The sequence below is a fragment of the Atheta coriaria genome, unplaced genomic scaffold, assembly GCF_025399875.1.
Source record: "Atheta coriaria isolate IRGN ID8LTWV9N9 unplaced genomic scaffold, Caltech_Dcor_3.1 hic_scaffold_5_pilon, whole genome shotgun sequence".
In the NCBI taxonomy this organism is placed as follows: Eukaryota; Metazoa; Arthropoda; class Insecta; order Coleoptera; family Staphylinidae; genus Dalotia; species Dalotia coriaria.
In genome coordinates this window covers 6,035,020-6,060,151 of record NW_027045447.1, presented here as the reverse complement: position 1 = coordinate 6,060,151, position 25,132 = coordinate 6,035,020, and the positions used below count along the sequence as shown (strand labels likewise).

Here is a 25,132-nt window from a genome sequence, read left to right as displayed (position 1 = left end):
TTTATAGTTGAAAAATTGATTTAAATGAAGTGTGTTTGAGTCATGCTCCAGTTAATAATATTCGTAGAAAATATGAACGATAGACACAAATAACTGATAATAAAATAGAATAAAGTGATACACTAAACATTAACTTCATATAAATTATTAAAATTATCAAAATTACAAAACAATTTTATGTTGATATTGTAATTATTGAACTTTTAGTACATTTTTTAATATATTTTAATTCATAACTCAAAAAGTAATAAATATAAATAAATAATCTTTTTTGCAACCTATCTAGCATAAAATTATCTTCCTAAAAATAAAAAATGTCATTGATAACAGGTTTTAATCAATAGTTGTAAGCCAATTTGTTTCCAATTAATGTTTTCCAAAATTTCCAATATAAAATGTTTATAACTTTTTAATTAACAAACGGATCAATACCATTTTTGGTAGTTAGATATAAAATTTTATTAAAAATAATTTCCTAATAGGATCATAACGCTAACCCAAATAGTATTCGAGTTATAAATTAAAAACTATAAAAAATCTCATCATTACCATTGAAAACACTTGTCGCGACTTTACTCCTAGATACGTCCGTAAAAATAAATTTATGTGCATCGTCACATTTTAATATTCATAAATGCAATATATAATAATATCTTAACGCGTCAGATAACTTAGGCGTCTGCGATACTGGCGCCATGCAAAGATATTCACTATTCAGTTATTCTGTCTCTGATTACGTTGTTTATAACGTTGTTTATACTACGTCGCGATTATTTATTCATATGCAACTTGACGTCGCTGCAGTCTTTGACTGCAAAGAGTAACGGCACTGTTGTCTTGTTTTAATCTTAAAACTAAATACACTGCATTTTTAATGTTGGAAAAGTCGGCGTGCTGGCGAGAAATGACTTGTATTTATTTTATTGAGTTTATAAACTTTGCATTGCGTATTTATTGAATTGCAGGATAATGTTGATAGTAGCTAGTTATACTGTCGATAACAGTGATTAATTGCGTTTGCGTTTGATTGCGTTTCCTGACGACTGCAAAACTATTCGCTATTAACGTAGTACAAAAAAAGATAGAAATAGAGAAATAGGAATAATGCTGGTTGTAGAGTCACCTTGAGCGTTTAATTTAAGTATGATGATGAAGTATGTATTCTAAACGTATAATTATGACTGGTGTAGATTTTTTTACCTGATGCGACGTTTAAAGATGGTGCAAAAAATATTTGGATGGAATTCTTAACAGATGCGTCATGAGACCGTCCATCCGGTTGAGGTTATTACTAATCACAAAAGTATTTGTTTCAGGGATTATAATAAATTATCGCTCTTGTGTTAATATTGGTGTTATCAGTGTTATGGTATAGTTTTTAATTTAATTTCAAATTAACAAATTATTATGTAAATTTGAGGTTATGGTGATGCTTCAAATGATCTCTTTAACCTCATTTTTTTATTTCTCTTCCTCTTCAGAAAGAATTACGACATGTGATAACACTGATGAAGACAGTTTCGAGTGCTCTCCAACAAATGTCATTATTATACGATCTTGAGGTTGATTTTAAGTTTCCTCGAGTGTTTAAAATGACTAAAATGACCAAAACGTCTTCCATGTTTCTTCTCATCTACTGATAGTTGATACTTTAGATAGACAGACGAGTCGTGCTTCAGTTATAGACGAATGTAACCTAATAATTCATCAAGAACTGAAAATCGTCGCCTGTTTTTCAACACTGAAAGATTTCAAGATTTACAGATAAGTTTTCCCTTCTACAAGGGTCATAAATCGACCCAACTCAAACCAAAACTAATAAAGAAATTTTACAATTTCAACATTCCTGCACCCCAACCCACAAAAAACTATTTATTACCATCACAATATAATATATTTTAAAGCTTAAATGCCAACCCTAATGATGTTTTGACTACAATATTAAAAAATGCATGCGGTTTCTTTAAAACTCATTTTTATGTCCTGCAAGTTGGCAGACGATAAACACGACCAAGTAACGATCTCTGTGTCATGACATGTCACTCGTCGAGTGGAAATGTCGAACGTCAAGTGGTGAAACTGTTAAATCAGCCAACTCGAACTCGAGTTCGACTCCATTAACGATGATTAACTTTTAATGTTCGAGTGTTGGAAATGTTGCGACTTGCAACCAAAGGCACACACACATACATAACGAGTACAATGTTGTGTAGTGCATTTTATTATCGATGCGCGTTTTCGTTTCATTTTAAATTTTAATTCGCTTTGTGTCACTTGCCCTCTGCACTGACAATCGCAAAGTTTAACATGGGTTAATTTTATGCATTTAGATTGCGTGGGAATACACTTAAGTTAATTACATTAAGCAAAAAATAAAAAATCAATAAAATTCAATAAAAATAAAAATAAAATTATTACATTGTAAAATTTCACAATTATAAGATTAACTTTAATTATTATAAATGTTTACGTTAGGAAATTAATTAGAACAAAGCGTATTGCGTTACACTCAATGATTGCATTGCTAATTACAATTAGATACGGGTAAGACTAGAGACAATACGAAATATAAGAGAAGTGTAAACTGTAACGCTGAGCAACGCACTTATATCGCATAGAATTGTAGACGAATCGACGATAATGAAGGAATTAATTCTCAGAAGACTAATATGGTGCGACGTGTGTGTTTGCACACTTATTGTATTTCAATATTTACCCGTCGCTTATTTCTCCATTACCCATGACGTCAAACAAATGTTTAATTTCTTTATCCGAAGTAGGTATACAAAAAAAAATCTCAGTTTAAAAAAAAAAAATAACTGTCTGGACTAGAGGTGCCACGAATATTCGGCTACTATTCGGTATTCGGCCTATTCGGCCACTTTGTTTGGTATTCGGTATTCGGCCGAATAATAGGTACTATTCGGCCGAATACCGAATACCAAATCATAGAAAAACACATCATATTAATCATGATATGTATTTATTATCAAATTAAAATACTTTAATAAGTAAAATTAATCATCGGTAAGTTGTGATGGATAAAAACAAGCTTTTCAGCATTTGACGGTAGCAAACGATTACGCTTTTCGTCGTAAATGGTACCAGCTTCAGAAAATAACCTCTCACTATACACGCTACTCCCGGGAGAAGAAAGATAAACTTTAGCAAATTTCGAGAGGTTTGGGTATTGTTTTTCATTTGCTGACCACCACTTGTAAGGATCAGCTTTCCGATCTAGGCGATTTGATTTCAAATAAAAATCCGTCTCATTTGCCTATTACTATTTCGCATATTATCTTTAGCGACTTCCTCAAAGCAGTTCCAGAAACTGTCGTGTATTTCAAATGTCTTATCATTTTCGTTCAAGTTTCTCTTCTTACGACGTGGAGAAGAATCGTACTTAGCCGAATATTCGGCCGCCAAATATTCGGCGCTTCGGCCGACAGCATTGCCGAATATTCGGTATTCGGTATTCGGCCAAATCACTATTCGTGGCAACTCTAGTCTGGACAATAATAATAAAAATACGTTGATTCTTAGGAAAGTAAAAGAGAAATATTTACATACATAAAATATGTAACAGGAAATTGCATTGTGTTAGTTTGCACAACACGTGTTATCTCTAAGTGTAAATGTGTGTATAATTTTTTATCGACTTTATCGTCACTTGGTTGACATCTGCAGAAACGAAATTTCAGGCAGCGAAAAAAAGAATGCAGACGAGACGAGAATAGAGTTGATGTCTTGAGATGTCTTGTGATGTGTGATTATGACGTACGTCATTCACACGTTGAGCACATTTGTCAAAAACTCACAAACGCAGAAAATACGATATATGTGTACCAAAATACGCAATATCTATAAATAAAAATGCGTTATGTAATTGAATTATTAATATAAAATTTACGAAAAAAATAGTTTTTAATTTTTTGTTTCTTTTAATATCAAACTTGTATTTTTATTCCACTTTCTCAATGGTGACTGAAAGATTGGAATTTGAGGTTAGAATATGTAGTCTGTCGGATTTATATCGAGAGTGGTGAGAGAGGATGTAGTATGTGGATGTTCAAGTGACAATTCGCAAATTTTTCTCGGCGCTCTCGCTGCTATCGACGTGGCGAAGCGACAGCGTTGACGGATGCACAAAAGGCATGAGAAGATGTGGAAAACTCGCAGGCGAGATGCGCAAACCGCCACATGCACAGTGCACGTACTCCAGGAAGCGAGGTTTGATTGATGCACGAATGCATATTTCACTGGAAACTGACTTACAGATGACAAAAATCACAAAACTCAAGTAAACCAGCCAAAAAAGTCTCCGCAAACATTTTTTCAACAGTTACACGTGTATTTTTATCCTTATTGCTGCATTTTCCATATAAAACCCTCGCTTGTCATGCGCTAAGAATGTTCAAAGCGGCGTTAATTACATCGTCAGCATTATTTATTTACTCGCACAACCTGAAGTCGCAGGGTCCGATGCAAACGCAAAACAAAACCCTCAGCACTCGGGGAAAAAAAGCGAGTTGAAAGGTCGACGACAAGCGGTGAGGACAAAGCCGAAAGCACGGAAAGGCGGAAAAGCGGCAAAACGGAATGCGGAATGCGGCGCGCAAAGATAACTTCACTCTGAGGGGTGGATACGCGGCGAGGAATGCGAAATGTCGCCCGACCAGAAGATGAGATGAGCGCGCCGCCGCGCACAGAGACAAAATGTTGCATAAAAAAGCATCGGAGGGAAAAAATTGCGCGGGTTGCACATTTTAACGTCGGTTAATACAGGCTTAATAATATTTAAATCGGCGTTGTATGATAAGCTAAGCTGTACTGATCCTTTGCTATGAGCACGCAATTTTAAATAAAAATTGTTCAACTTCAAAGGCAATTTTAAACTATTTGTTGGAATATTAAAATTTTGAAAAAAATAAATTTAAGGGAAGAATTTAATTACCTACTGCTATCAAGAATAAAATTAATAATAACTGAACTATTTTATAAACTAGGCGAAAAAATGCAAATTATTCAATAAAAAAATTGAAGAAATTTTTTCTTAAAAGATCAAATTTCAAAGTTATTTTTGAAGTATTTGTAAAAATATTAAAATTTTGTGAAAAATACACTTAAAAGAAGAATTTAAATTGCTATTATTATCAAAAATAAAATTTACAATAACTTGAATATTTAATGAATTAAAAAATAAAATAAAACTTTTGTATGAGGAAATGAAATTTTTTACAAAGTTTCAAGTTTGACGTTAATTTTGACAAACTTTTTAAAAATTATAAATACCAAAAAATCGGTATTAAAAAGTAAATTTCACAACCTATAAAAATAAATAATTTGGATGCAATTAATTATAAAATTTAATTAATTATGAAGCTAAATATAACTCAATGTTTTTTGGCAAATTTTTGTAAGAAATTTTTAAAGTTAATTTTCATAATTATTCTATTTTAGAAAAAATAAAATATAGTGCAATATAATGCAAAATTTAATAATATTTCAAAATCCAAATAGAAATTAAAAATTACCCTAGGGGTTTACAAAATACAGCGAAAATTGCAGCCGGAATCAACTAAATTATATATTAGATACATTTCAAGCCAGCAAACACCCTAATGATTCATCTCCCCAACCCCCCACTTCAAAAACAAACCAAATTGAAGCGGAAGTGAAGCTTAATTTATTTGTAGCAGCCGCGTATTGCTCCAACAAGTCAAATCCAATTGCATCCATAATTACTTGCAATGCGGGCATCCATCCCCTCGGCAGCAGCCGGGGCTATCTCTACTGATAGCGCCCGTTGCGGCGCGTGTGCAACTGGGGAGTTTTGCATTCTCTATTCTCCATTCTCGATTGAATTCGCCAGGCCGGAGGAGTTCTTCCAGCTCGTTCGCACATTCGCCCATCGCCGGCGCCTGCCTAATTCCGCGCGCAATTCGCATTGACGGCACGTCCGAAACATCCGTCTTATCAGCCGGGCCAGTCTGCACCCCGTGCGCGCGCCATGCACCCTTGTCGCGCGCTCATCGCCCGGAACGAGAGTGTGTGTATGATGCCAATTCGCGCGCGCACAATTCTCCACCATTCCGCATCTAGATTCAGAATTCTGAATCCGCATGCATTCAATTCAGGGCCTGATGGCCGCCGGAGTGCACGAGAGTTATCAGCCGTCCCCGGGCGTTCGGAGAAGAATTCAAAAGGTATTATATGACCTATTCTGTGCGCTTCGATTCGGTGGTTGCCAGCTGAGAGCACCGGGACGAATGACGCCATTGAACCGCGATGGCTGCGCGACGCGGATAAAAAGGACGCCGACTTCGGCGATGATGAGGTGCAATCAGCGCTCTATTTCGATTTGCGCCTGCCCCTTCGAGCCAAACCGGAAAATGAACGTTCGAATACGTGCGCGTTTTTACTTTCCATCGAGTGGAAAATGATACTTTGGCAGAAAAAACATTTTTTCCATCTCTCAGCAAATTCATTTTTTAAATTTCACATTTCACATTTATTCAAGACCTTTCAAAATAATCCGAAACTAAATTTTTTATTGCCCTGTATTAGCTTGATCACCCTACGCAATAAAATTCATGTTTCCCCTTCACAGGAAGGACCTAACGATGTTAGTGTAGCATTTACGACATTTGCGACATCACCACTGCTGGCTGCACTTATTATGCTACGAAAAGCAGAGAAAAATGTTTGGAGCACTCACCGCATGCATTCATCCACCGTGTCGTCGTCGCCCGAAGACTTCACGATTCACATTCAACCAGATGCTGCAAGAAAAAAGACGAACGAAATTAAATTACAAGCAAATCATCATTTATCTAATGTTTGGTTATGTATATCTATAATTTAACACCAGATGGCCATGTTTTGACAGTATACATGGTTGCATACATCAAATAATTCCAGTATTATAGTGTTTATTACTATAATACCAAAAAACAAGTTTAAATTACCATCAGAGCGTCTAAAACACAAATTAAATTAATGATTAAATATGATCCGATTGGTAATGGCTGCCCATGCACGATTGGTTGCATATAATGAATTAATGTAATTGTGAGTACGATTGTGAATCGTACAAATTGCACAATGCTCTCGCTGGAAGGTTTGCTTGTTCGCAGTTGAAATTTGAAAGTTGTACTGTTTGTCGGAGGGCGAGAATCGATGAATAAACGCCCGATATTGTAGGTATTGTATGTGTAATGCACGCATAGCTCACGGTGTTCATATTAGGGGCGGCTTCGGCCGCCCTCCGAACACCGATCGCATATTGCACGAGGTGTGCGCGGCGCATTAATGAAACATGTTCGTCGCTCGTGTCGCCGGTAATACACTGCGCCGGGGGGCTATCGGGCGACATGTAGGAAAATTAATATTCCTCGTTTAATTAAATCGACCCGATTCGTATATTACATGAAAAGAAATATGACATTTTTAATTTTCAACATATTTCTAAGTTAAAATCGTGTTAAGGTGGTCTATACGTTCGATAATTGAATTCCAACTCAAAGTTTAACTTTTTTTTACTTTTTTTACCTGAAAATTCTAAGTAAAGTACTTTTCGGGAAACTTAACACTCAATTTATAAAGTCGGCTTCTTTCAACGCTGAGGTACGATGTCGTTCGGCACGTCTTCAAACGCTAGAAGCCGAAAATATGTTTATTTATGTAATACGATGATTGCAGCAGTAAATCATGATAGACTATTATTACAAAATCCAAGAAAAATCACTAAAAATAGAAAGATAAAAAACAGACCTTATCGTAAAAAATCTGTTTGCTTATTGAACATTATCTCGCAGAATGAACTTCAACTTCAACTTGAGTTCGTAGAACATCAATTCTTCTGTTCTACAGGTTTTCTTCAGTGCTTTGATGTCTGAACATCAACTGAACCGTGAATAATATTGCTGCGCGTGGAAATAAATTACAATTACAGAGAGGCACGACAGCGGAGAATTTTCTTGAGCATTGTGAAGAGATTTGCCTCAATTCAAGAATCAGTAGAATCAGTAGAGAGACGAAAGTTGCACGCTTCACTTGATGAAATAATGTTATTACTCGCAGTGCGACAAGATGCGCAGCATGCGTCGTGATCCATTAGCATCCGAACTTTATTATTACCTAACAGAGCTGAACCAAGGTGTAAGCCAAGCGCCAGGTGAGCCAGGTGCCCACATACAAAAGCCAAAAACCGTTACAATACTCACTCACTCAATAAATATCGGGCGCAAAATTTTCAAAAACATTCTGAATTGATATAACTAGAGTTTATTCCCGAGCGAAAATGTATGACCTCACAGGGACAAATTTATGCGGGAATAGCGCGCACATTTCACCCAGTCGTTTGGATTTATTAGATGGGTGTATACCCTTCTTGCACACGCCACCACACACGCATTCATATATTTTATCTGCCTAGTTCTGGTTGAAACTAAAAGCTAAAAGATTACAACACTTGAGATAACTTATTATCGTAACTAAAACATTATAAATCTAATACTGCAACCAATTATACTCGTACATTGTCGGTTGGGTTGCATACAATGAAGAAAAAAATATATAACTAACAAGAATTTTTGGGGAATAAAAACCACAACACGACACAGGTAACCAAAGTAGCACTGTCATGCTCAGCGTGCATGCCACCCCTAAAAACGAAAGCAATCAGGGTTTGTGTGCAACGCATCAGCCAAGCGCAACGTGCGAATGCAACGAGGGTAGTACACCACACACACACAAAGATTCTGTATTGGGACGTTCTGTCCAATTGTGTGTGTGTGTGTGTTTTTCGAAAAAGTTTCCCAGGTACGAGTTGGGAGTTTCCGCTCGGTGCATACGTTGTCTCGAACGAAAACACCACCGAATCGATAATTCCATGCACAATTTAACATCAAACATTTTCGCGCTCGCAGTGGGATGCAACTTTACTCTACGTAAACACATTCGCAAAAACACCCAGTGTTTGTGTGTGTGGGTGTTTGAGAGTGAAACAAACGGGTGTTCTATATTCAAAGTATGAAAGTTTTTGTGTTTTGTGTCGATTTTGTCGATTTTCGTTCCGGCGCAGAAAGCTGGTTAGAATGGAAAAGAGGGGTCATTACGGGGCTGAAATAAAATTACTTTTTGTGCACCCCCTTGGAACGGGACATCTGTTCCTAATGGTGGATCGCGCGCGCGATGAGGTCGAATCGAACCAAACGATTCCGCACCATTTGAACTATTTCGGAATTGTTCGAAAGTTGAAGGTTGAAAATACGTTATCGACTATATATGCAAAAGGTTTTTGCCAACTCAGCCCAAACATGCAAAACGCATGAAAACTTTACCATTAAATAGTTTATCTATGCAACACGTATTGCAGGTACAATAAATACTAAACAATAAAGTTTTGTACTATATGTTGCCTATGAAATCAAACGGTCAAATACATTATTGGCGAATAATTAAATCAACAGTTTCGGAATTGGCAAAAGTAAATTCTGGATGAGTACCTCACGAAATAAAACAATAGTCGCCATGCAATTCGGTAGTGCACATCGGGTTATGAAGTTGTTTTTAGCGTTGACGCATGTTTGTTTTCTGCAGCGTTTTTTTTCGGCGCGTTGTCGTTTTGCTTTTCCACACAGCGGCGCGAATTATGCGATACGTGCCTGTTCGGGACAAACAGGGCGCAGTCTATGTTTTCTATATTTACTCGCGTCAGTTGAGTGCGCTTCCGATTGCGGCGGTCAGACAAAAAAAAACATTTCGGAATTCACAATTCAGAAAATGTACTACCTACTACCAAATTGTCAAAATGCGTAGGCAACTGAAACAAACAAACGCAAGAGGAAAAAATGATACGCGTTTTTAATAAGCAAAAAACGCCTCCACTGTTTTCAGTAAACCAAACAATATGATCAAAAAAGTAAAAAAAAATGCACGAAATAAATAGGAAATACAATATTTTCGTGATTTTTAAAAAGAATTCCATAGTTTCCATTGAAAAGCCGACAATTTAATTATTCACTGAACTACATAACCTATAATATAAAAAATTAATTACCGTAGGCAACCAAAAACTCATATAAACTTATTACTTTTTATCGTGGGTGGAAATATCATCATTATTTGCCTTAGGAAAAGCTTTAAAAGTGTATTTACACTGAGTCTAGCTAGTGGCAACAAGTCGTAATAAAAATACGTTTTTTTATGAGAGGTAGACGACCACCCCGTAGAAGGGAAAAAACGCGGCGTCTAAATAATAAATATTTACATAACTTTTTCCTTCGCGCTTTGTACTTACTTACTTTTAAAATATAACCAAACAAAACACGCCGGCTTCCAATTTTTTTCTCGTGTGAGTATTTATCATGTGACGCGTCGCACGAGGAAATGCACGTTGGATAATTTATGTATAAAGTACCAACAATGAGTTGTGAATGAATTAATGAAGCCCACATATACATAATCCAGATAATTTATGAGTACAATACATGGTTTACAACTAAAATTAGAAGTTTTTCAATATGATTAGTTATTAAATGGAAAATCTGGTGCTTTGTAATATGATATTGAATATACAGAGTGTTAAAAAGTACAAATAAAATTATTAAACATAAATTCATGTTGGATGTATATTTGGTTGCCTACAATAAATTTTAAAGTTATTTTAATATCAAAAATTGTACTTTTAAACTATAAAAATCAAGAAATCCATATTTTTTCTATACTTTTTTGCTCAAAGATAGAAAACTTGTCATATTGTCAAGTGGCAATTTGTCGCACATGCGATCACAAACCACTCGTGCCCCTGCAACCCTTAAAACACGATTATGTACACATTATACGCGTCTGCTCCACTTTCAATCGCGAAACGAGTGTTCGTGATCGTGATCGAGAGCGAATTTGTCGAACTGTCGAATATTGTTGAATGTTGTATGAATGCGCCAACCTCCACCCTACCGCCGACAACTAGCCCTCACAACAGCAAGGAATTCGCACGACGCGTTTCCAACGGATCTATTCATACGTTCCCGTATTCATTCATTCATTCATTTCAAGGAATACGCGCAAATACTTCAATCGTTGAATATTCCAATTCAAGTATGTAGGTATTGTCACTTATATACAGTGTGTCTGTATAAACTTAAACTTTCACATCGACAATTATAAAATTTAACGTCGGTAAACACCCGGTATACTTCTCGATATTCTATATTTCTAAGAGAGATATTGGGGTGTATATAATATGCACGTGGGACTGAGAATGCGTGTAATTAAATTGGATTGCATGAAATTGTGATTTATGGTCCACCGAGCGCATTAATCAGAAAGCAGTGTGCAACACAGCGCTATTTATATTTGTGTTAGTCATAAACTACAAATAAAAATTTACCTATTTGTATTCAGCATCGTAATCCATGATTTTTCACGCTTTTTATTAATAAAAAATATTTTTATAAAAAAAATCTCGTTTATTTTTGGCACACAATTTTAATTTTAAGCCACATCCAAGTGCATTGTAATTATGCTACAATTTTTGAATGAAAATAAAAACGTGAACCACACACACGCGATGATTTTTCTACAGCTAGAGTGGCGAGGTGCACACGAGCAGCACCGCACGACGGCCGCAGACGTACTACCCGCCTATCTGAAAACCCAACCATCCGAGCGTATCCCGTGTCCCCTTTTCGGCGCTTCGGCAATGCGCCCCGAAAACTCGCGCACAGACAACATGCACGCAACCTTCAAGAAACAATCCTCAAGTCCCCGAACTCCACTACTAATAGCACGAGTCGAATGTGAATGAATGTAAACGAAGAAACGAGAAATCGATGCAACTGATGGCATTGAAGCATGAGGGTGAGTGGAATGAGTCAATGGGTGCAACCCTAAGGAAGTTGCTAGTACCTACAGGGGCGTGTACTGGACAATGGACTAAGTTAAACTACAAACCAAGTACGAGTTTGTAAGAAACATGAAGGAAGCCCCGAAATAAAGGGCATCTTCCCTATTTCTGCTCCCTTGGTTCTACCGGAAGTAAATGTAGTGTCTGGGGACACGCGATGTACGTATAACTTTCTATAATTTCAATAAAATTTCAATAAATCGGGTCAACGTTCCCATCGTCATCCAAATATAAATTTAGTTTATTTCGTCTGTGCGCGCATATGGCTTTCCAATGCGGTATTTAATCGCCGAACGAGAGAAAAAAAAGCATAACAAATCGGAAGCAATTTCCTTAGGCTGCGCCACAGCGCGGCAAAATCATTGCCAGTCGTAAATATGCGGGCCCCGCACTATTATTAGCGCGGCGTAAACGCGAGCAAACGCTCTTTAATGCAGATGTTATCATCGACAGCGCCATCAACTCCTGCCTGCAGTCCAGTCATTGACTGACAAAACAGAGGCTGTACAATTCACAAAACAGAATCACGAGTACACGAGTATTGGAATGAATGTGTATCCCTATATGTTGAATTCTATCACGATATCAAAAGCGGTACTAAGCTGCTGGGAATTTCGGGATTTGTTTTTGTGTTTTTGATCGTTGGTGTGTATTATGTTGGTTCGCACTATTGCACCCGTCTGTTTTATCTTTTTCTATAATTTTTTTCATTTCCGAGAATTGCCGGTGGCGCGTGAACGCAAGCAAACACAGTGTGTACTCGCAGTGAGGATTTCGCCGCAGCTCGGTTTTCAGTTTATTTATTCGATGCAACTTGGCGGCGGCGTGCGACCGATTTGTTTATTGGCGTTTCGGGCGAGTCGGCGGAAAACCGCAGCGCCACGACGAGCCAAAGTGCACACCGCAAGCCATCCAAAGTATCTCGAGTTATACGAACTATTTTCCGCGGAATTCGTCGGAATTTAAACCGCAAACATTTTCATGCGCACATACCACCACCACCAAGCCTAAGATATTCACCAGTTGACAAACCTCAAGATGTGCAGATTTTTAAATATTTAAACTTTCAAAATTCGCAATGTTTATTTGGGTTTTACGCAAATGTTCGGAGTGGATGAGAGTGAGTTTTGGCGACCTTTGTAATCCCTTGACCAAACATACAAAACGGAAAACAGTTCGCACCGCACCGGAACAAGACTAATCACTCGGCGAGGCAACGAAACGCAACTTAAATACAACCGGCAGAAGGGCAGCGCACGTAAATGCACAAACATCCACTCAGGCGAGGCACTGACCTTTTAATATTAAACCGGATATAATCCAATTAAAGCATAACACACTTCACGGCATATTTTAATATATGCTTGCTCATATTGCAAGCGGCACAAGACAACGCTCAAAATAATTAAATAAATTCATGTATTTATCAAATGAAAAAAAAAACCAACCACTCGCATTTTTTTTCATTAAATTTGTTAGTCTGAAAATCGTTATCTCGACGAAATGGATTTGCTGCTCGCATTACCGAGATTACCGCGATGGCTTTTAGCATACTTAACGTCTTCGCCAAGTCGGCCAAGTGCTTGCGTAAAGCACGCCGCCGACATGTGTGACGAAAGCGCGTCTCCAAGAGGCGCAGCATGGAGAGAAACGAATGAAATGCGATTACGGCGCACACGCCGACAAGATGTGACTGTGACAAGTTATTACCGACTTGAAAAAATATTATTGCCACTCGTACCACTTCATTGTATGCCGCCAACATGTGCAAAGTGAGGGAATACGAGGGGAGACGCTAGGGATCTTCAGATTCGCGAGTCTCGAGTGTGGGATATGAGTCAAGATCTAGAGTAGGTCTAGACTACTCTAGAATCAGCTAAGAGTATCTAGATTCTAGATGGTTTGAAAGAGTTGAAAATGTTGAGTTACAGCCAATAGAACTCATATTTCAGTTAAGACCTCAAAAAATAAATCACATTTTATTGGGAATATTTTATTTATATGTGAAAAGTTTGTAATTATAACTTTTAAATTAATGTCTGAGTTTTTATTATCAAAACTTTTATACAATCCAACGCCATCTACATTCATATAACGGAATTTTATTAACACCCTTTTTTCAAGTTTATTTGAGAAAAAAATCTATATTATTCTTGAGTATTAAATGTAATAACTTAATTAATATCCTTGAAATTTTATGACTAATATTTTATACGTTTAATATTTCTGCGTGTCGCGAATCTTGCGCCATAAATTAGCCAAAGTCTCGACACATTTCTGACAAATTGTCTTATTTTTGTCGCGCCGCACTCGCCGCGCGATTTATTATTCGAAATACATTTATTTTGAACAGGCGTTTCGGAAATTAATAACGCGCGCGCGCATATCATATCAGTCGCAAGCATAAGGGGGTTAGATACTTCATTAATTATTTAGTTAAGTGGCGGCGGCGGCCCGCTGGAAGCCAGCGCGCTAATTAATTATTAAATTGCACTTTAATGCCCTCCGCCGGCGCCGGCGCTCTAAGCCCACCCTTCAAACGTGAAATAAAACCTCCACAAGCGGGCCAAAAACCCGCCCGAAACGTAAAAATGCGCAAGCAGGGAATACAACTCGACACACGCCGGCCGATGCGATGCGAAAACAAACAAACTCCGAAAGGGGCAAAAACAAAAGAAGCCGGCGCCGAAGAAAACAAAACAAAAGTGACGAGCGCGGATATAATGCTCAAATGCAAAAGACACCCCCGAGACGCATTAGAAATTTTCCGCTGACGAATTAGTCGAGAAATTAGAGAAGAAAGAAACGCACCGGAGAAGAAAATAAAAGGCACGATGAAAGTTTAAGCAGCCCGTTAGAAACAAAACAATGCATGTTAGGGGTTGAATCCAGCACTGATTTTATCATCGCTTCTAATTAGCATAAATAATATTATCTGCGCACCTTTGTAGGCATCACAACAAAACAAAACAAAAGATTATCATCTAAAGAAGGTAGTAAACAATAAAAGTTGTAAAACATTAAAACGTAGAGGGCGCTTCATTTGAGATTTCAGTATTCAAGCACAACTAGTTTCTAACATCTAACGCTTGTCATTTAATGTTAGTGTCAGTCATTAAAACTTGTATTATTCCGGAGGAATATTTTCGCTCGCGCTGCGCATCGTTAGTTATAGCGTTAGCGCAAACATTCGAGATCGGTAAAGTTTGCGTTTTACTGCCCTGGAAGAGCCACCCTCTGCCTTCCGATGTCAGTAGTATCTTGTCTCGTTTGTCGTTAAACTTCAACTTCATTGTGAAAGCTCAACAAAGCGCGCATTAGATTGAAGAATAATGCAGTACCAACACGCAAAACTAAGATTTTTCTTTCGTTTTATAATTTTCTACGCCTGATTTTCCAATGCAAATAGAAATAAATGTAATTATTGGTGATTATGTTTTAATAGCATGCAGCGGGAAACGCATAAAATGAATGTGAGTTAATGATGTTAATGAACTTAATGAACTTCATGAACTTGTTAGTAAATATAGAAAATTGCTTACGATTTTATGCAGTTTCCGTTGTTTAAGATGTAGTTTTCAGGAAGATGAAAATGTTTCAATGACGCACTAGACTTCACTATCTGAAATGTAAATATTAATAAATAAATAAACTGTTTTAATTATATTAAATTAAAAGTAATAAAGTAATGTGAATGTTTGGTTGCCTAATGTCAGTTAACGACATCTGTGAATATACAAAACGACATTTATTGGTCATACACTACAAAATTTTGTTTTTACTTTATAATAAAGTTTGTATTTGAATTTTTTTTGCACAAGTGCGAAAAACACACATTTTTATTCGTGTATCCAAAACTTTTCTCGTATTTCCCACGTAAACCTGCTGAAATAAATAGAAAATGCTCCAAGTGAAGAGAACAGTGTGCCGAAATGGTGCCGGCAGTTAGCGAGATAGTTATAGTGTACGTATGTAGTTAGTATATATTGCGCTGTTATAGTTACAGCCGTACAACCTTCTACAACCTTCCTTGGTCCGTTCTGGCTTGGGTTCGGCCGAATTTATAAATCCCAAACGCGTCGTTCGTCGAATTTCTCGCGCAATTTGTCTGTGAGGCCAAACCAAACCCCGCAAAACTAAACCACGAAACCAAAAGAACCAATACACCCGCACGTGCACGTTTTTTAAACACACACATAACCTAACTTTACAAAAAACTAGTTTTGTTCATTTTATGTCGCATACAGTTTATATCAAGGCCACAAAAATAGACACAAGTGTGGGGATATAGTGAACATTGCTAGGTTTTAATTTGCCAGAGTGCCGCTGGGCAAAAGTCACCTGATCCTACTCATTACCCACCAACGTAATTTAAAACTAAACTTTTCACACAAGAGACGCCAAAACATCACAAGCCTATTACACCTCAAACGAGCCTGAATAACTTTTGTTACACATTTAAACACAAAGCAAAGCAAGAAAATTTATTTTTACCTAAAACAATTTTTTTGCTTTCATTCGCCCTTGAAATATTCTCTAGGACTTTCTTTATATTACAAGCAAGGAGTGCTAGTTGTGGAGTTGTTCGTTCGTGTCATATTCGAGACGCCCCAAGCGCCCAATTAAACTAGTGACGTCGACGCGCCAGCAAGGACGACGCACTACCAAACTAACCGTCTTTACGACGCTGGATAAAACCCTCAATAAGAGAAAACGAGAAAGAACTAGTCACGAGACTAGACAGGACGTGCCTTTAGTTCGTCCTTTCCTTTCCATCCTCACAGTTTCCTGCGAAGCAATTTTTTTCGGCGCTATCTCTCTGCTTGCGTTTTTATCGGTATTCGTGGCATGCTTTAGCAGAAGGCACAAATTTCCAGACAGGTATGAAACGAGCGACATTCTCAACAGAACTCAACAGGACTTCACAGGATTCCATAACACTTTGCGCAAGTACAAAAAGTGTGTAAGTGTCAGAATGAGTATGCGCATAAAAACACGCAACAAGAATTACAAGAATACTAAACATTTAAAGCACTACAAAGATAACACCTTTATTATTATTATTATTGTTGTTTTTTTGTCATTGAAAAAATATGATAATGCAATTTTTATGTTGTACATTTATGTGAATATCAACGCGTCGGTATGCACATCCTTCATTCCTTTCTAAATATTATTGCGCATTACGTCGTCCTGTCGGAGCAATTTATCAAATCCTTTCATGACTTTGGCGTCGCGTCGCGCGTCTCGCGAGAAAGGTGTCACGGTCCGGAGGAAATCTATAAACGCGCGTCAACGCCAGCCGCGACGCGATTCGTCCTTTTGCGAAATAACTTGCGTACGGGAATTTTTTTTGCATATATTTTTGATGTATGTACATATTAAATGTAGGAGTGAGTACGATTCGCGAATGTGTGCTAACAATATGCAGGATAAAATTGACAAACAAAAGAACCGGAAACCGAAGTAAGCCGAATGAAAAATATTTATGAAGTACTTATAAATATTTTTGATGACGTGATGATAAGTATAAAATGGAAAATTAATATTTAACACCCAAAATACACGGAAATATCGTAAAGTCCAATTTTAATTGTTTATAACTTTGTGTGTGATAAACTCAGTAATGATATGTTTACATTTTGTGATGTGGAATTTAGTTCGGAATTTATTTGTGAAAGAATAATGAATCTAGCTCTCGTAGTTTTCGAATAATTAATTAATAACTGTGACTATTGAATTATAGTCGATGCAGCAAACATTGCGTGTAGATAATGGATAAATTGATATCGTTATTTATTAATTACTCTACAACCGAACAATATATATTAATGATTTCTTCTATAATCAATTTATGGTTAAATGTTATGCAACATTTAGAAAGATAACAAGCATATCACTTTTCTAACAATAATTATTCTACAAAATACACAATTATTCGATAACTTCAAAAATTAAATTTTAATTGTTTATAACTTTTAAATCATTAGTCGAATAAAAATATTTTTTTCATAATTAGATGTAAAATTAATTTATAAAACTATACATACAAAAATAATAATTATTAGCTCTATAGTTTTTGTTGAATTAATTAAAAAGTAAAAAATAAACCCGAGGCAATAGCTACTTTGCCTGATAACAAAACACAATCATTTTTCCTTTTTATTTTTTCTATGTTCTTTCATCACGCTTGAGTTCCTCTAAAATCTTCACCGTGTGTTCGTTTCGCAGGTAAATGATGCGTGGGTTCAATTCCATCTCATGTGAGTGAGGATTCCGAACGATGCGCGCGTTAAAACCCACCCACCCACACACACACTTTTCTACATAAAAAAAAAACGTAAACTCTAAACTCTCAACTCTAAACTCAACACTGTAAAATACCACAGTGCGCTATCAGCGCCGGCGCCGTGTGTGGCGGCGATAAGGTTTTTTGCGTTTTTCATCCGTTTGTCGCGCGCGCACAAACGAACAGCGAACAGATCGTTTATGACGTCCGGTTTGCGATGCCGAAGAACGACGCGCATCGAAGCAATCGTGCCTTATCAGAGCCAAACCGGGCGCGAGCTGATTACACCCCACACTTTTACCCTCACACACACACACGTCTGATCTACATTCACGTTCGGTTTGCGTTTCAGTTTGACATCCGCCAAACATCCAACCCTGTATATATATATATATAGGGGCTGATAACAGCATCAGCGGCGCGGCGATATGTTGAGTTTATGACGCGAATTCGCAGAGGTATCGCAATAACGACCTATGATTATGCACCGGAAAAAAAACATCCCCTCAGACCACATCACCTTTTTCCCCGACGCAGAGAGGTGGCGCGGGATAATCGCAATGCGATGTGTCTGCGATCCCGATTTTGGTGTGGAGGTAATCTGCGGCAGTGCGCACATTCCGAAAAGGAACAGGACGTCACACGAGCATTAGCAAAGCCCAAACGTCTATCTAGTTCAAAATCTAAAGAGATTATCACATGAAAAAACTCGTTTTATAAAACAAGAGCTCACACATAAAAAAAATCCCAACCTAATATTAAAGTATACTTTATGTGTTTTAACTACATAGGCAACCCAATAAACATTAATTTAATTTTTTGATACCATCAATTTTCCAACAACTCGTGGTTTTTCTACTGTTTGTATTGCAGAGTCCGGTTTGCGATGCCGAAGAACGACGCGCATCGAAGCAATCGTGCCTTATCAGAGCCAAACCGGGCGCGAGCTGATTACACCCACACTTTTACCCTCACACACACACACGTCTGATCTACATTCACGTTCGGTTTGCGTTTCAGTTTGACATCCGCCAAACATCCAACCCTGTATATATATATATATAGGGGCTGATAACAGCATCAGCGGCGCGGCGATATGTTGAGTTTATGACGCGAATTCGCAGAGGTATCGCAATAACGACCTATGATTATGCACCGGAAAAAAACACCCCCTCAGACCACATCACCTTTTTCCCCGACGCAGAGAGGTGGCGCGGGATAATCGCAATGCGATGTGTCTGCGATCCCGATTTTGGTGTGGAGGTAATCTGCGGCAGTGCGCACATTCCGAAAAGGAACAGGACGTCACACGAGCATTAGCAAAGCCCAAACGTCTATCTAGTTCAAAATCTAAAGAGATTATCACATGAAAAAAACTCGTTTTATAAAACAAGAGCTCACACATAAAAAAAATCCCAACCTAATATTAAAGTATACTTTATGTGTTTTTAACTACATAGGCAACCCAATAAACATTAATTTAATTTTTTTGATACCATCAATTTTCCAACAACTCGTGGTTTTTCTACTGTTTGTATTGCAGAGTTTTAACGACGTGCCATCGATAAGAATAACGTATGCATAGCGTCGTCGTCGTCGATGGAAAAGTATCGTTATCCGGTGGCAAAGCGGGCGAGCACTAAAAGCTGCAAATCGAGCTAAAAATAAGTAAAGCTGCAATTCCACCGCAGCGCCGCATCGACACGACGCGGGGGTGTTATTGGAGGTGCATTTTAAGTGATTTATTATTACGAGCCGTGCTCGATGAACCCGAAGCGCGCTGCGGGGCGGCGAAGAGTGTAGTGTAGGCACGCAAACACACCCGACCGCCGCCGTTGCCGCCGATGGCCACTTGTTGGATACTGAACACTGCGAGCGCTTACATGAAAACATTCGCCCGGATAATGTACTAAATCCAGCAGGGGATTAAAATTTTATAGCGGGGTAATTTATTTTCGCATACGGCAACTATTAATTATGCTAAAAGTTTTTATTTTTAACACCGGTGATATTTATGCTGCGAGGTGTTTTATTACATGCTATTGCGTAATTGTAGCTAAGTGAAGAATGCTATTGACTTAAATTCAAAGTACAATCTAGTAAATTGGTCGAATTAGAGTAAGGATCAGTCAGGGGGCGGCAATGTTCGTTCTGGTGGTTGGTCCTGATCATTCTGTGGACGATAAACCGCATCCATCGGCAGAGGACGGTGGGAATTAGTAAACGCATGCCTCGGCACGTCCGCACGCAGTAAACTCTCGTCGACGGGGGCGGAATGCACGCCCAGCTTTGTCATAAACTGCCGCCGGCGTACTCTACCTAATTGCACCCTTTTCTAGGAGTGTAAATATTTTTCCCCTATATTTTCCGCTATTTCAACCAAGTTTATTTCTTAAACAATGGAAAATTTACATTTTGTCATTGATGTTAAATCAAGTCAATAATTTGACGAAAATGTGAGTCGTAAAAATTTCGTAAACGACAAGCGGAAGTGGCTGAAATTGCAGTAATGGCTAAGAATGGCTTCGGATGGCTAGAGATTGCTAAAAATGGCCGAAAATGTATATTTTCCAACTTCTTCAAATCTCCTCTTCAGCGGCGGGGCTCGAGAGCCGGGGATAAGTGTAAAAGTTTTACTTTAAAGCGTAGAGGCGCAAATGGGCGCGCGAGTGGTGGAGGCGCCGGGCCGCGCGCGCCGAATTGGAACCAGGGCCCATTTCGCGGCCACTTTCACGCGCCATTTAATGGATTCGCCCGACGCGGGACGCACCGAAAGGACGCGGTGTGTGTCTGCCGACGCATTATTACGATTTATGCATGCTCACCAAAACTCACAGTCCTATGCAAAGAAAATTTGCAAAAAGTGCCAAAAATTAAAATAGAAAAATGCAGAAAACTCGGATTTATAACATAAAAATCAAATAAAATCATTGATACAACAAAATTCAGTAAATTTAAGGTTTTAAGAAAATGTGGTATAAATTGCAAGTTTTTAATGTAATTTTTGTCAATTTTCTTTGCTTATGTTGTGTTAACACTCTGTATATGAGCAGATATCTACAAGAGATAGATGGTAGGTGCGTTTTAGGTAAAAACCGCGTTTTATAGTCCGGGGCATCGTGCCGTAATTGGCGCTTTTTGCGTTTCCCCGGTTGTCAAAAGAGTGAAAGTAGAAAAGTGGAAAATGGCCGCGGCGCAAATTGGATAATTCGCAAATTCATACCCTTTTCATTTATTTCCGCCATTGCAAACCAAGCAAATGTGTAAAATTTACAACCGTTCCATTAATCCCAAAACGCACTCGAAAAAATCCTAAAATATTTAACAAAACCACCTAAAACGCCCTCAAAACACAACCAAAAATGTAAAATTTTCACAATTTCATCAAAATTTATTTGAATATTTTTCCACAAATGAAAAATACAAGCCATTAGCAACTGTCATCACTGTCGCGCTGTTTGTTTTACTATTCCGTCCTATTTTTTAAGCAACCCCAAAAAAAATTCTTAATTTATGCTCGACATCTCGCCCGAGTGTCGTTACTCGTTACGTATTCTCGGTCGCGTCGTCAGTGTCGTTGATGCCATTCGTCGCAATTAAATTTGACGAGACAAGATGAATTGCTTCATCCCCTGCGTAGTGCAACGTCCACGTTTTGTGCTGCTTCGTGCTTCGACTCGCCTTCGGCTAGCGTAAACTTTACGTTCGCGATCGGTATGCATCGCATTTCAAATTACTCCGGTTGGCGGTGAAGAAATATGCAGTAGTATGCTGGCGACAAGAAGAGAAATGCGCTCGTGCGGGTCCGATGATCGCTGGTGAATAATAATTTCACCCCCGGCATGCGGTAACGAGCGAGCGCACAACGAATAACGATACGTTTCGTATCGGGTACGTATTGTACCTCACTATAAACACAAGTACAATACCAAATGCAACTAAAGCGTTGAATAAAGATGATGATAATCGCGCCGATAATAATTTCATGTATGTTGAAAAAAATTAAAAGTATGCAACCAAACTCACACACACAGAAAAATATATTGTATTGCTGGTGCAATATAAATAGATTTTATGTTTTATGATCAAACATTAATACAAATGTGAACATTAAATACAATACCGATCAGTAACAGCGCTGAATTTCGCAATCGCCTCAATATAGCTTTAAATATAACATTATTGTCGACAATAAAATGCCTGCAATAAACAATAAACTATAAAATAAATATATTTTCGTAATAATAAATTGTATATTAAACTAAAAATAATAAATAAATCATTGCCATAAATTCCGTTGTGATATTTTTGATTACAGTTTTCATTATAATGAAATTTTTTAATTGGTGGATGCGCCTGCGAGTTTAATCCAACTCGAAACGAGAAACAACATGCGGAACCCTTAGTCTCCCTAGCTGAAACTATGAGCACAAAAGCACACAGCCAAACTAAACCAAACTCAAAACTTTGAATGTTGAATGAACTAAACAAATACGGACACGAAAAGTGCAGTCCGCCATTGTGCGGCGGAATAATACAAACAAAAGTTGAAACAACTAACATGTTCAGACGCATGCGCCGCTAAAAAACCGTATAATTAGCTTAATTACTTTTAAAATAAGAGAAAAACTAGTGCTTTCTGCATTGTTGGTTGCCTAAATTGAGTTCAGTTGTTTGGTTATAATCCAATGATTAGGTAAACATATTTTATCACTCGTGTGATGTTGACGCTTGCTTTTTACGTGCACACAGCCGATGATGGTATGGTTTGCATGTTGCTGCGGTTTTCGCGCATTATTATACGCTTCGTGTTAGCGAAATAAAAAAAAAACACGGTGAGTTTTTTCCCTGCATGCTGGATTGGGTCGACGCCGCGTAACGAGCCGGCGTCGTTTTATTTCCATTCATTAATCACTGCAACTGACAAGGCGTCGAGGACGCCAGTCATAACCGGCCATTCGCACGCCCCAAACCCAGAAACCCTTTACGACAATATACTCTATATACAGGGTGATGCTATAATAACATCAGCATTAAATTTATTTATTTTTATTCAAAATGTAAAAAAAATATTATTAAATATATAAACACACTGTATATAATTATAATGTGTTCATATGTGGATAATGACCTTCCTGAAATGGAATGCACGAAGCGTTTTTATTTTGCCGCCCCCCAAACAACAAAATTTATTTACGCATAATAAGCGCCTGACGAGCACGATGGCATTTACGATCGCGCGACCACTTAACAACCACCATCGCCACCACCCCGGTTTCCGTATGCTTATTCCACCTAGTTTTGTTGGTGCTGATGATGGTGGTTGTTGTTACGCCGCGGAAGAGTTGAAGTGCGAGGCGGCGCGTATTGTTCGGTTGATACGTTTCGAAAGCGGTGTTCAAATAAAGAGGGTCACCGGTTCAATAGGGCGCGCGTCACCCTCGATGGCATTCCACTCATGCGTTCAAAAGGATAATTAATTTGTGTGCGAATAACAAATAACATGCGGCACCGCAAGGCCGGAATACAAATTGCGTGCTATCAGCCGTCAAAAAAGCCAACAAACAATTGTAATTCATTTTTAAGGGTTGAGCCCGGTAAATATTTAGGCTTTCAATTGATTTCAATCGTTTTGTTTCTGCTTAGTTTATTTTCAACACATTCACAATGAAAAAACGACAATGTTTTATTATTAGCTCAATTTATGTGTGATGTGGGTTGTCGGCATTTATGCATAGTGTAAACTACTATTATGCTGTTGGTTGAGTGCTGTTTATTTTTCTTGATATTGAACGTGGGAGCAAATAATTGTCCTTGGGAAACACACAGCGCAACGGTGTACAAGTGGGAAGCAAATAATCGAACAGCGTGCAATTGCGTTTGAAATTCGATGCTCGGTAAATAAACATGGCTAAATATATACGCAGCGTCGCGACGTTCAGAGGAAACTTGGAGGTGGCACTGTTACCGCAACCCTATCGTTGAAACTTCGAGGAAATCAATGCGAGAAGCAAACGCAAAAATTGTCTCAAAACCAAAAAAAAGAAAAATAATTTTTTTTACTAATTTTTAACATTTTTATGGTCCTCCATGTTTTATTTAAACCAAAAAAGTAGCCTATGTTCTTCTCCAAGGTCGAATCTATTTATATACCAAAATTCCCCAAAATTTGTTCACTGATTTAGGCGTGAAAAGAGAACAAACAAACCAAAATACAACATTATTGTAGCAAATTGATGCTTAAAATAGAACCAAAAATATCTTAGTAATTTTAAACATTTTCCGTCTTTTCCAAATGAGAAATTTCACCCGAAAGCAAACAACTGTGAAAATACTAAGCGAAGCTCACTGGATCTGTAGCTAGCATAACAAAAAACGACCACTGGACAAACATGGCCGCCACGATTCAGACTTCCAACCAGCCTGATTATTCGTTGATAGCGTTTCGACGAGTCGGAAAACGTTTCGATGCATATTTTAATATCATTAATAAATTATCTCGGCCATTTGCGCGAGTTCAGCAATTTCCACGCGATGTGAGAGACCCTTTTAAGGTGAATTTCATCCGCGCCGTAATTTGAGGTTAGGCGCTGCGCATTAAATTTAATTGTTGACAAAATAATAAAATTGCAGCCAGTGTCAATGTGTTTGTCTTTCCACTTGGTTGTTTATTATTCTCGCCAAGAACGCCGAGTGTATATTGATTGCTTTTAAGAATAGAAGAATTTTTAATATCGTCACGTCTCGCCGCGGTCGTATAATTGGCGACTAATGTGCGAGCATCGAAGCCCGGAGGGAAATTCGCAAAGTGATTTCAAGTCTGATTAGAAACGAACACGAAGAAATTTACGACGTCGGCGGGGTTCTCCAGACACCAAAATCACCAACAAACAAAACAAAAGCAGGGATCAATTGAAATAATTGTTCAATCT

At 37.9% G+C, this 25,132-nt stretch overlaps 1 protein-coding gene across 2 annotated transcripts in view; it reads right to left on the bottom strand.

Moving 5' to 3' along the window:
* Positions 1-25,132, bottom strand: part of kek5 (kekkon 5) — a 169,288-nt gene that overhangs the window by 27,032 nt on the left and 117,124 nt on the right. The window contains exons 2-3 of one of the 2 annotated variants that reach the window (XM_065302645.1): positions 15,454-15,533; positions 6,719-6,782 (exon numbers count right to left, since the gene is read on the bottom strand). The gene's annotated coding sequence lies outside the window, so the exon portion shown is untranslated. Of the gene's footprint in view, positions 1-6,718; positions 6,783-11,395; positions 11,418-15,453; positions 15,534-25,132 lie in introns of those variants that run through there. The other variant, XM_065302646.1, reaches the window with a different exon arrangement.